Consider the following 12,805-nt stretch of genomic DNA (forward strand, 5'->3'; position numbering starts at 1 on the left):
GGCCCTTGTTGATGTTTCGCTATGTACTGTTTGTAACACCCCTATAACCCGTATCCGTCGTCGGAGTCGGTTATGAAGAGTTACTAATCCGAAACTCCAGATTAGTACATACACATTTACATAATTTCATTAGCAATTATATTTATAGCCAAACACAATCAAAGATAGAAATTCAAACTTATATCGACATTCAAAAGTTGCCATATTCACATGGCTTATATACAAGGACATCTCAAAATATCATTCATTTAAGTCTATTCTATACATGACATACTAGCTCAAAATATAGTAGTACCAAAATGATAGATAGTGTGACGAATTGCTGATGATCTCCTCCTCGAGCAGGTGACTTTAATCAACAATTTATAAAACAGGGAAACATAACAAACGGAGTAAGCTTTCATAAGCTTAGTAAGTTTTAAGTAATGCAACAAATAAACTCAATTATAGATCAATTATCCAATTTCTCAATAGATCGTTTTCTAGATATATTACCATTTGGCCGAATATACACAAGCACATGATGCATAATTACATTCTCATTTCACTTAATCTGAATTCATATAGCATAAATCAATAAATCGAATATTTTCACATACTTTCACACCTTGACCGAATGTATCATGATCATAGATATAGGTATAACATTTATTCACATATGTATCACATTATACACTTATGATTCAATTCAAACCATACTCACATATAAATACAAAATACGTACCTGGCCAACTTAACGTGTTGAATGTATTCATTTTGTCGTTCTAACACGAGGTATCTTAGTTTTAGACTTTTATCAAATCACCGGCATTTAGCCTGCTAGGTTTAAAAACCCGAATTCATTCACTGGTATTTCGCCTACTAGGCTCGAAGCCCGAATAGCATCTATCGGCATTATAGCCTGCTAGGCTCAAAGGCCCGAGTGGTATTTCACCGGAATTATAGCCTGCTAGGCTCAAAGGCCCGAATAGTATCTCACCGGCATTATAGCCTGCTAGGCTCAAAGGCCCGAATAGTACTGTGCGATATTCAAATAAATAAGTTTCATATAACATAATCACACCAAATTGGATACAAGCATCATTCGAACATACATCATTTAATCATAAAAGTATATCACATTTTACTTCCATTACAATTGCCATTCAGACATATACATATATGACAAGTAATACTTAATTCTTATAATATGTCATGTCATTATCAAATATATATATTTAACTACTTAAAACTTACCTCGAATATATTCGAACAGTCTCGGATCGGCTATTCAACTACTTTCTCTTTTCCCCTGTCCAACCTTGGTTCTCTATGCTCTTGAGCTAATTCAAACAAAATTTAACTTATTAAAGTCCCATCATGCTAGCTTATGGCCGAATATGACAAGAAACTTAATAGGCCATATAGTTACTTTTAGCTCAAATATAAAATGGTCATACACATTTTTAATTACATTAAGCAATTTACCTTAACATATAACCCACATAACTAAAATACATATAACCCTAATGACCGAATAATTTGAATATGTATATCATCAAAGTTCTTACGTTTAACCCTTAAATCTTATAGCTGAATATTCATTGTATAATAACTCTCATGCACAAGCACAAAACTCATATGGCTATAATATAATTTGATAAACAATCACACATACAACCTAATATACATATATGACATGTTCGAACATGCTATTATAAATTAAATACATATTGCGTTCTTAACATAGATTTCAAGGCTACAATCAACAATTGCATTTGTTCCTAAATAATAGACTAAAACCATCATGGAACATTTTACTAACTCATTACCTTGCATATCCGGATTTCATTAATTAATATACATACAACTCCAAATATTATATCATGGAACAAGTGCCAAATTACAAATTATAATAATATCAAAACATAACTCTTACCATGATATAAACATATTAAAACATTATTTATTTATTTATCCAATTCGGATACAACAAAAAAACCTTAGATATCAAATCTCTTACAACACATTAACTAAATTCAACAACCAAATACACTTATATTTTTATCCATGCATATTATAACCGAACCAGCCACACAAACTCAACCTAAAAACATTAACCTTTCCCAAAACATATATTACCTATCTCAAACTTAATTTATAACCATCTAAATCATTTAAAACATCCAACACCAAACTTTTCTTTAACTAAACACATTTTTGGCATGACAATGGCAATTTAACAACCTTAAATCCAACTTATAATTTTTTTTGCATATCACAATCAAAGCATCCACTCCATTCCATCATTTTAAAACACAAGCAATACTCAAATATCACTTAAGTTCACATTCGGCAATTCACCAATACACAAGCCGATTTTTCATAACATCCAAACTACCTATATGAACATTAAACTATCTCAAACATCACCCATTTGCAATTATTCATTAAAACATAAAGACAACAATCATCCCCTTCAAAAATCTTCCATAGCCGAATACTTAAATCACTACACAATTCAAAATTTTGACATGGGCTAAGTAAGGGACTTAGTAACTAGCTTAATATATGCTATAATTTCAAAAGCTAACATGAAGTTCATACCTTAATCCAAGCTCAAAGTGACCGAATGCTATCTCCCCTTTTCTTCTTTAAGGTTCGGCTAAGTTAAGGAAGAAGATGAAATATACATTTTATTTTTCTTTTGTTTTTCTATTATCATTTCTTATTTTAATTAATTTTTATTTCATAAATTAAACCATTACCATTATAATATTAATATATAATACATATTTTGCTTATCATTATCATCATGGCTGGCCACTTCAACTAAAGTGGGAAATTTGACATGCAAATCCACTTATTTACACCATAAATTATTTGGCCATTACAAAAATAATCTATCATATTTTCAAAAATTTTTACATAAGTCCTATTTAATAATTTCACTCAAAATGACAATATTAAAGCATGAAATTTTCACACATGCACTTTCACATATAATAAGCACAGAATATAACATCTAATTATTTTTATGACTCGGTTTTGTGGTCCCGAAACCACTTTTCGGCTGGGGTCAAATTAGGGCTGTCACAACTCTCCCCCTTAAGGAATTTTCGTCCCTGAAAATCTTACCAGCGAAAAGGTTAGGATAACGTTCTTTCATTGAATCTTCTGGCTCCCACATCGCTTCTTCAACCCTGTGTTTGAGCCACAGTACTTTCACTAATGAGATTTTCTTGTTTCGTAGTTCTTTTACTTCATGAGCCAAAATATGAACCGGTTCCTCTTCATAACTCAAATCAGTCTGAATTTCAATCTCTGATGGATTAATCACATGACAAGGATCGGATCTGTACCGACGGAGCATCGAAACATGAAAAACGTTGTGAATCTTTTCAAGTTCTGGTGGCAAAAGTAGTCTATAAGCAACTGACCCAATCCGTTTTGAAATTTCGTATGGCCCATTTACGGCCAAATCTGAGTACCTTTTTCCACGGTGAAACTTTAAGAAACACTTTATCTCCGACTTGATACTCCATATCTTTACGCTTCAAGTCTGCATATGATTTTTGACTATTTGATGCTGCTTTCAGACTTTCTCGGATCACTTTCACTTTCTGTTCGGCCTCTTTAATCAAGTCAACTCCGTAAATCTTATTCTCACTAAGTTCAGTCCAAAAAAAAGGTGTACGGCATTTACGACCGTACAAAGCCTCGTAAGGTGCCATTTTGATGCTCGATTGAAAACTATTATTATATGCAAATTCAACCAAAGACAAGTATCGATCCCACGAATTACTAAACTCAAGGATGCAACATCTCAACATATCCTCGAGTATCTGAATAATTCACTCGGATTGACCATCAGTCTGGGGATAAAAAGCGGTGCTAAAATGCAACTTAGTACCCAATGCTTCTTACAATTTCTTCCAAAACCGCTATGTAAATCTCGGATCTCTTTCCGGCACAATAGAAGTAGGTACCCTATGTAACCTTACAATCTGAGAAACATACAGTTCGGCTAGCTTATCAAGTGAATAATCCGTACGTACGGGAATAAAATGAGCCGTCTTTGGCTATCTATCAACAACAACCCAAATCGCATCTTTCTTGCTTGGTGACAATGGCAGCTCAGATACAAAATCCATCATGACTCGATCCCACTTCCATTTAGGTATCATGATTGGCTGAAGTAATCCCAAAGGCACTTGATGTTCCACTTTCACTTGTTGGCATATCAAACACTTCCAAACAAAGTCAGAAATGTTTCGTTTTATACCATGCCACCAATACTGACGTTTCAGATCGTTGTACATTTTCGTACTACCCGGGTGAATTGACATTCGGCTGTCATGAGCCTCGTTCAAAATCATTAGAATAAGCTCTAAATTTCTCGGAACACATAATCGATTTCTGAACCTCAAACATTGCTATCAATTAAAAAATCTGAATCCTCTTTCAAAACACATAATGCTCGCTTCGCAACTAGTTCATCATCAACTTTTTTAGCTTCACGGATTTGTTGCATCAATAACGGTTTTGCTTTTAACTTCGCTACTAATACATCATCAGCAGACACAGACAGATGCACATTCATTGTTCAGAAAACAAACAGCGATTTAACGCTTAATGCATCAGCAACCACGTTAGCCTTTCCTGGATGGTAACCAATGACAAGCTCGTAGTCTTTCAATAATTCTAGCCAACGTCTTTGTCTCAAATTCAAATATTTCTGAGTCATCAAGTACTTGAGACTTTTATGATTAGAATACACATGGCACTTTTCCCCGAATAAGTAGTGGCGCCAAATTTTCAAAGCAAAGGCAATGGCAACTAACTCGAGATCATGAGTCGAATAATTTTTCTCATGTGGCTTCAATTGTCTCGAAGCGTACGCTACAACTCTACCCTCTTACATCAACACACAGTCTAAACCATTCAGAGACGCATAACTGTAAATCATAAATTCTTTACCGGATTCTGACTGAAGTAACACTGGAGCTTCAGTCAAAAGAGTTTTCAATTGATCAAAACTTTTCTGACCACTCAAATTTGATATCTTTCTGAAGCAGCTTTGTCATCGGTGTTGCTATCATCGAGAAACCTTTCACAAACCGTCTGTAGTACCCGGTAAGTCCTAAAAAGTCGGAGGCTTCCAATCAAGTATAGCTGAAATTTTACTCGGATCAACTCGGATGCCCGATGCGGATACAATATGCCCTAAAAAGCTGACTTCCCTCAACCAGAACTCACATTTACTAAACTTCGCATATAATTGCTTGTCTCGCAAAATCTACAATACTAATTTCAAGTGCCCAGCATGTTCATTTTTATCACATGAATAGATCAAAATGTCATCTATAAACACAACTACAAACCGATCCAAATACTGTCTGAAAATTCGATTCATTAAATCCATGAAAATGGTAGGGGAATTAGTGAGCCCAAACGGCATCACTAGGAACTTATAATGTCCGTACCTCGTTCTGAAAGCAGTTTTAGGCACGTTAGAATCTCTAACTCGCAACTGATAAAAACCAGATCTCAAGTCTATATTCGAAAATACTGAGGCTCCTTTCAGTTGATCAAATAAATCGTCTATTAGCGGTAACGGATATTTATTCTTTATCGTTACTCTATTAAGCTGACGATAATCAATGCACAATCTCATGGTTCTGTCTTTCTTTTTCACAAACAGCACTGGTGCACCCCAAGGAGAAAAACTCGGTCGAGCAAAACCTCTATCTGTCAACTCTTGCAACTGAGATTTCAATTCTTTTAATTCGGTTGGTGCCATACAATACGGAGTTATCGAAATAAGTGTAGTTCCCGGTACTAATTCAATACCAAACTCTACATCCCGAACAGGTGGTAATCCAGGTAATTCCTTGGGGAACACATCCGGATATTCACAAACCACGGGCACAGTCTCAAGTTTCTTTTATGATTCTTTACTATCCAGTACGTAAGCAAGATATGCTTCACACCCCTTCTTCACATATTTTTGAGCCAACATCGGGGATATCACTGCCGGTGATCCATTTAAATCGGTAGACTCAACTCGAATTATCTCATTATTTGAACACCTCAAATCAATTGTCTTTCGCTTGCAATTTACTACTGCATCATGAACAGTTAACCAATCCATACCGAGAATGACATCAAACTCGTCAAACGGTAATAACATTAAATCAGTCGGGAAGCAAGAAGCTCGGATCATCAGGGGACATTTCTTACACACTTTGCCAACTAGCATGTAACGGCCCAAAGGATTAGACACCCGTATCACAAACTCAGTAGACTCAACAGGTAGAGTCTTACTGGATGCCAAAGTTTCACATACATACGAATGAGTAGAACTGGGATCAATCAAAGCAATAACATTAGTATAAAAAAGAGTGAAAGCACCGGTAATAACATCTGGCGAAGAAGCATCCTCGCGTGCGTGTATAGCATAGGCTCTGGAAGGTGCACGAGCCTCAGAACGTACAACAGTATCTTTGGTCCCTCTTTGATTTCCACTACCATTTCCCGCATGTCTAGGTGGTCTACCTCGTGTTGCAGTATTACTAGGTCTCCCACTCGGATCAGTATTTTGTTCAGCTAATTTCGGACAGTCTCTGATAAAGTGATCAGCTGATCCACACTTGAAACAAGAGCGATCATGAAATCTACAGCTTCCTGAATGCCATTTACCACAATGCTTGCACTCAGATCTGTCCTGATGATCATTGCCGACACTGGCAACAGAGGTGGCCTACGTACTCACTGGGGGTTGATCATGATCTCGTCTGAAAAAACCCAAAGTATTCTTAGATCGGCCTGAGTCATCTCTAAATTTCTTCGATGATTGATGAAAGAATTTTCCAAAAGATCTTTTACGGAACTCTCTAGCTCCATCATCAGCTTTTCTTTTCTCTTTACTAAGCTCTTCGACTTTATAAGCTCGCTCGACAAGCACTACAAACTCTTTGATTTCTAGAATACCCACCAACAATTTGATGTCTTTATTCAACCCGTCCTCGAAGCGTTTACACATGATGGCCTCAGAGGAAACACATTCCTGAGCATATCTACTAAGTCTAACAAACTTTCGCTCGTAATCAGTAACTATCATAGAACCTTGTTTGAGCTCGAGAAATTCTTTCCGTTTCTAATCAATGAATCTTTGACTGATATATTTCTTGCGGGACTCAGTTTGAAAGAATTCCCAAGTAACCCGTTCTCTTGGCACCACTGAAATTAAAGTATTCCACCAATAGTAGGCAGAATCACGTAAAAGGGATATAGCACATTTTAAGCATTCATCGGGTGTGCACGATAATTCATCAAACACACGAATGGTATTATCGAGCCAAAACTCAGCCTGCTCAGCATCATCACTGTCAGTAGCCTTGAACTCGGTAGCCCCGTGTTTTCGAATCCTATCAACCAGGGGCTTGCTCAACCTCAACGGGTCAACTACTGGAGGTACGACAGGTGCAGGGGTTGTATTAGTCGGGGGTGGAGGATGTGAAATAGCCGGATTAGTCCGATATACTAAGTAAACCAATCGTTCATCATAGCATAAAAGGCTTGTTTAGCCTCATCATTCTGATTACTAGCATTCGGTTGTCAATTGTCAGAATTCATTACTATACGAAAAACATGTTTCAATTGTCAGAAATCATCACACTATCATATTAACACTTTATGGCATGTATAGCTAGACTCACATACGCTACATTAGTCCTAGAATCAACTAAACCATAGCTTTGATACCAATAAAATGTAACACCTCTATAACCCGTATCCGTCGCCGGAGTGGGTTATGAAGAGTTACTAATCCGAAACTCAACATTAGTACATACACATTTACATAATTTCATTAGCAATTATATTTATAGCCAAACACAATCAAAGATAGAAATTCAAACTTATATCGACATTCAAAAGTTGCCATATTCACATGGCTTATATACAAGGACATCTCAACATATCATTCACTTAATTCTATTCTATACATGACATACTAGCTCAAAATATAGTAGTACCAAAATGATAGATAGTGTGACGAATTGCTGACGATCCCCTCCCCGAGCAGGTGACTGTAACCAACAATCTATAAAACAGGGAAATATAACAAACGGAGTAAGCTTTCATAAGCTTAATAAGTTTTAAGTAATGCAACAAATAAACTCAATTATAGATCAATTATCCAATTTCTCAAGAGATCATTTTCTGGATATATTACTATTTGGCCGAATATACACAAGCACATAATGCACAATTACATTCTCATTTCACTTAATCTGAATTCATATAGCATAAATCAATAAATTGAATATTTTCACATACTTTCACACCTTGACCGAATGTATCATGATCATAGATATAGGTATAACATTTATTCACATATGTATCACATTATACACTTATGATTCAATTCAAATCATACTCACATATAAATACAAAATACGTACCTGGCCCACTTAACGTGTTGAATGTATTCATTTTGTCGTTCTAACACGAGGTATCTTAGTTTTAGACTTTTATTAAATCACCGGCATTTAACCTGCTAGGTTTAAAAACCCAAATTCATTCACCGGCATTTCGCCTGCTAGGCTCGAAGCCCGAATAGTATCTCACCAGCATTATAGCCTGCTAGGCTCAAAGGCCCGAGTTGTATTTCACCGGCATTATAGCCTCTAGGCTTAAAGGCCCGAATAGTATCTCACCGGCATTATAGCCTGCTAGGCTCAAAGGCCCGAATAGTACTATGCGATATTCAAATCAATAAGTTTCATATAACATAATCATACCAAATTGGATACAAGCATCGTTCGAACATACATCATTTAATCATAAAAGTATATCACATTTTACTTCCATTACAATTGCCATTCAGACATATACATATATGACAAATAATACTTAATTCTTATAATATGTCATGTCATTATCAAAAAATATATATATTTAACTACTTAAAACTTACCTCGAATATATTCGAACAGTCTCAGATCGGCTATTCAACTACTTTCTCTTTTCCCCTGTCCAACCTTGGTTCTCTATGCTCTTGAGCTAATTCAAACAAAATTTAACTTATTAAAGTCCCATCATGCTAGTTTATGGCCGAATATGACAAGAAACTTAATAAGCCATATAGTTACTTTTAGCTCAAATATAAAATGGTCATGCACATTTTTAATCACATTAAGCAATTTACCTTAACATATAACCCACATAACTAAAGTACATATAACCCTAATGACCGAATAATTTGAATATGTATATCATCAAAGTTCTTACGATTTAACCCTTAAATCTTATAGTTGAATATTCATTGTATAATAACTCTCATGTACAAGCACAAAACTCATATGGCTATAATATAATTTGATAAACAATCACACATACAACCTAATATACATATATGACATGTTCGAACATGCTATTATAAATTAAATACATATTGCGTTCTTAACATAGATTTCAAGGCTACAATTAACAATTGCATTTGTTCCAAAATAATAGACTAAAACCATCATGGAACATTTTACTAACTCATTACCTTGCATATCTGAATTTCATTAATTAATATACATACAACTCCAAATATTATATCATGGAACAAGTGCCGAGTTACAAATTATAATAAAATCAAAACATAAGTCTTACCATGATATAAACATATTAAAACATTTTTTTTATTTATCCAATTCGGATACAACAAAATAACCTTAGATATCAAATCTCTTACAACACATTGACTAAATTCAACAACCAAATACACTTATATTTTTATCCATGCATATTATAACTGAACCAGCCACACAAACTCAACCTAAAAACATTAACCTTTCCCAAAACATATATTACCTATCTCAAACTTAATTTATAACCATCTAAATCATTTAAAACATCCAACACCAAACTTTTCTTTAACTAAACACATTTTCGGCAATGACAATGGCAATTTAACAACCTTAAATCCAACTTATAATTTTTTTTGCATATCATAATCAAAGCATCTACTCCATTCCATCATTTTAAAACACAAACAATACTCAAATATCACCTAAGTTCACATTCGGCAATTCACCAATACACAAGCTGATTTTTCATAACATCCAAACTACCTATATGAACATTAAACTATCTCAAACATCACCCATTTGCAATTATTCATTAAAACATAAAGACAACAATCATCCCCTTCAAAAATCTTCCATAGCTGAATACTCAAATCACTACACAATTCAAAATTTTGACATGGGCTAAGTAAGGGACTTAGTAACTAGCTTAATATATGCTATAATTTCAAAAGCTAACATGAATTTCATACCTTAATCCAAGCTCAAAGTGACCGAATGCTATCTCCCATTTTCTTCTTTAAGGTTCGGCTAAGCTAAGGAAGAAGATGAAATATACATTTTGTTTTTCTTTTGTTTTTCTATTATCATTTCTTATTTTAATTAATTTTTATTTCATAAATTAAACCATTACCATTATAATATTAATATATAATACATATTTTGCTTATCATCATCATCATGGCCGACCACTTCAACTAAAGTGGGAAAGTTGACATGAAAATCCACTTATTTACACCATAAATTATTTAGCCATTACAAAAATAACCTATCATATTTTCAAAAATTTTCACATAAGTCCTATTTAATAATTTCATTCACAAATGACAATATTAAAGCATGAAATTTTTGCACATGCACTTTCATATATAATAAGCACAGAATATAACATCTAATTATTTTTATGACTTGGTTTTGTGGTTCCAAAACCACTTTTCAACTGGGGTCAAATTAGGGCTGTCACACTGTTTATGAGCCCATTCCTAGCAAAATAACCAACCCAAGGTGAGGCATATTTTAGGCATAAATTCTACAGACAAGCACAATGCATATAATGTAAGACATTTAGTGAACCTAGAGATAAACTACGCTTTAAACATGTGATCAAAGAGAAGAAAGGGGAAAATATCCAAAAGTATGCATTCTTTCAATGGTGAAGAAATCGAATCCTCCGAATAGACATCCTCTACAACCTATAGGATAGACTCCAAGGGAAGAGAACCTTACTCTCTATAGCCGTTTTTAAAGCAATGCCCTGAGCCTATGAAGTAAAAAGCAGAAGTTCTAATCTCTTTTAGCAAGCATCCTAACTGACTATGAAGTATGAACCCTCCATTTTCAACAACCAAAAAATAGAAAGAAAAGGGGATTTAGGCAAGCACCTGTTGGTGTTTAAGAAGAGGGTAGGCATCGCCAAATATCATTACCCTTGCATTTGATAAGCCACTCCATCCAGGTATCTGTAAATCGAACTTTGATAAGTGGACAATAACTAACCCAGATATTCCATCAGAGCAAAAGGATCAGAACAATTAACCTGCACAACAAGGGTGCATCTAGGGTCTGCTAATAAATTCCGCGTATGGATTGCCAACGGAGAAAATGAAAATATTGGATCTGCAGATTGAAAGACAAAGATATATCAAATAATCTAAAAAATTATACACAAAAACCAACTTCCATTTACACAGTGTTCTTACTTATAGGCAAAGAAAGTCTGCTACTTTCATAAAGGATAACACATAGTTATTGAGGCTCTTTCACTTCAAGATAACAATAATATAAGAAACTAAGAAAGTTTAACAAATGCTTTGATAAAAGATTTACGGTCGAAAGAAGGCATAAACAGTTAACAGAACTTCAAAAGTAAACTACTTACGGCCCATTGAATCAGGCATAAAATCGGCTAGAGAGCCAAAGGGATACCCTTCTCGTCGGTGGTCCATACGAGACATTACAGTTCAAATTGGTTCAAGGAGAAGTAGCTGTGTAGATGGATCTGGGTGTTGGATCGTTACCCCTTTCCTCTCATGCCGAAGTCAGATTTTCTCGAGAAAACTGAGAAATCTGGGTTTAGGCTTGGATAGGGTTGGTGAGGATGCTTCAGACGTGAAAAAGAAGGAGAAGGTTGGTAGGAAATGGGAATCAGACGTGAAAAAAAGAAGAAAATGCTTAGATGTGAGAAAGAAATGAGAAGGGTAGAGTTGAAAAATTTTACGCTGAATTGGTATTCTGTGGGGGGAGTGCTGAATCGTAAACGGCGATTATGCCTTGAATAAGGATGTAATAGCCCATTACAACCAGCCAAACTGTGGAATAGGATGGGCCCACTGAATTCAGCTGTAATGGCTTAGCATTACAGCCAACCAAATTTGCTATAAATTTTTTTTAGATAAATAAAAGTTTTCATTTCATACAAAAGAGGGAAGGTTCAAAGCCAAATTATTACAACATCATCATTACTATGCAAAGCGGAATCTGAATTGTACTAAGAGGTATTAGCCATCTACACAGAAGATCCATATAAATGTATACGATCTCGCCTACCATATTGATCCCACAATTTCTCTAACTAATGGCACCAAAAAGCACTTGATGATAACATTAAGCACAGGTACAAAGAGTCTAAATCTCAAAGCACTCAACATAATCAAATTCATAAAAAGCTTAGAAAGTCAATTCCCCAAGACTAGAGGCCACATCCATCCAAGTTAAAGGATAGAAGGATTATTATTCTGACTAGACATCATCTTAGGCTAAAATTTGGTATACTAACAAAGCCCGGGAAAGAAAATAGGGCCAGTGACCAGCTATTCCATAACCAAAAAGCCGATCACCCTAACACCAACTAAGCTAAAGACTAAAACAACAAAACCTACTCGAGGTCTCTTACTGGATATTTGAGCAGGCCATCAGTAACGTAAAAGCGATTAAGGGGGCGGCTCACTAGAGATGTTACTAGCGTT

The sequence above is a fragment of the Gossypium hirsutum genome, chromosome A12 (genome assembly GCF_007990345.1).
Source record: "Gossypium hirsutum isolate 1008001.06 chromosome A12, Gossypium_hirsutum_v2.1, whole genome shotgun sequence".
Taxonomy (NCBI): domain Eukaryota; kingdom Viridiplantae; phylum Streptophyta; class Magnoliopsida; order Malvales; family Malvaceae; genus Gossypium; species Gossypium hirsutum.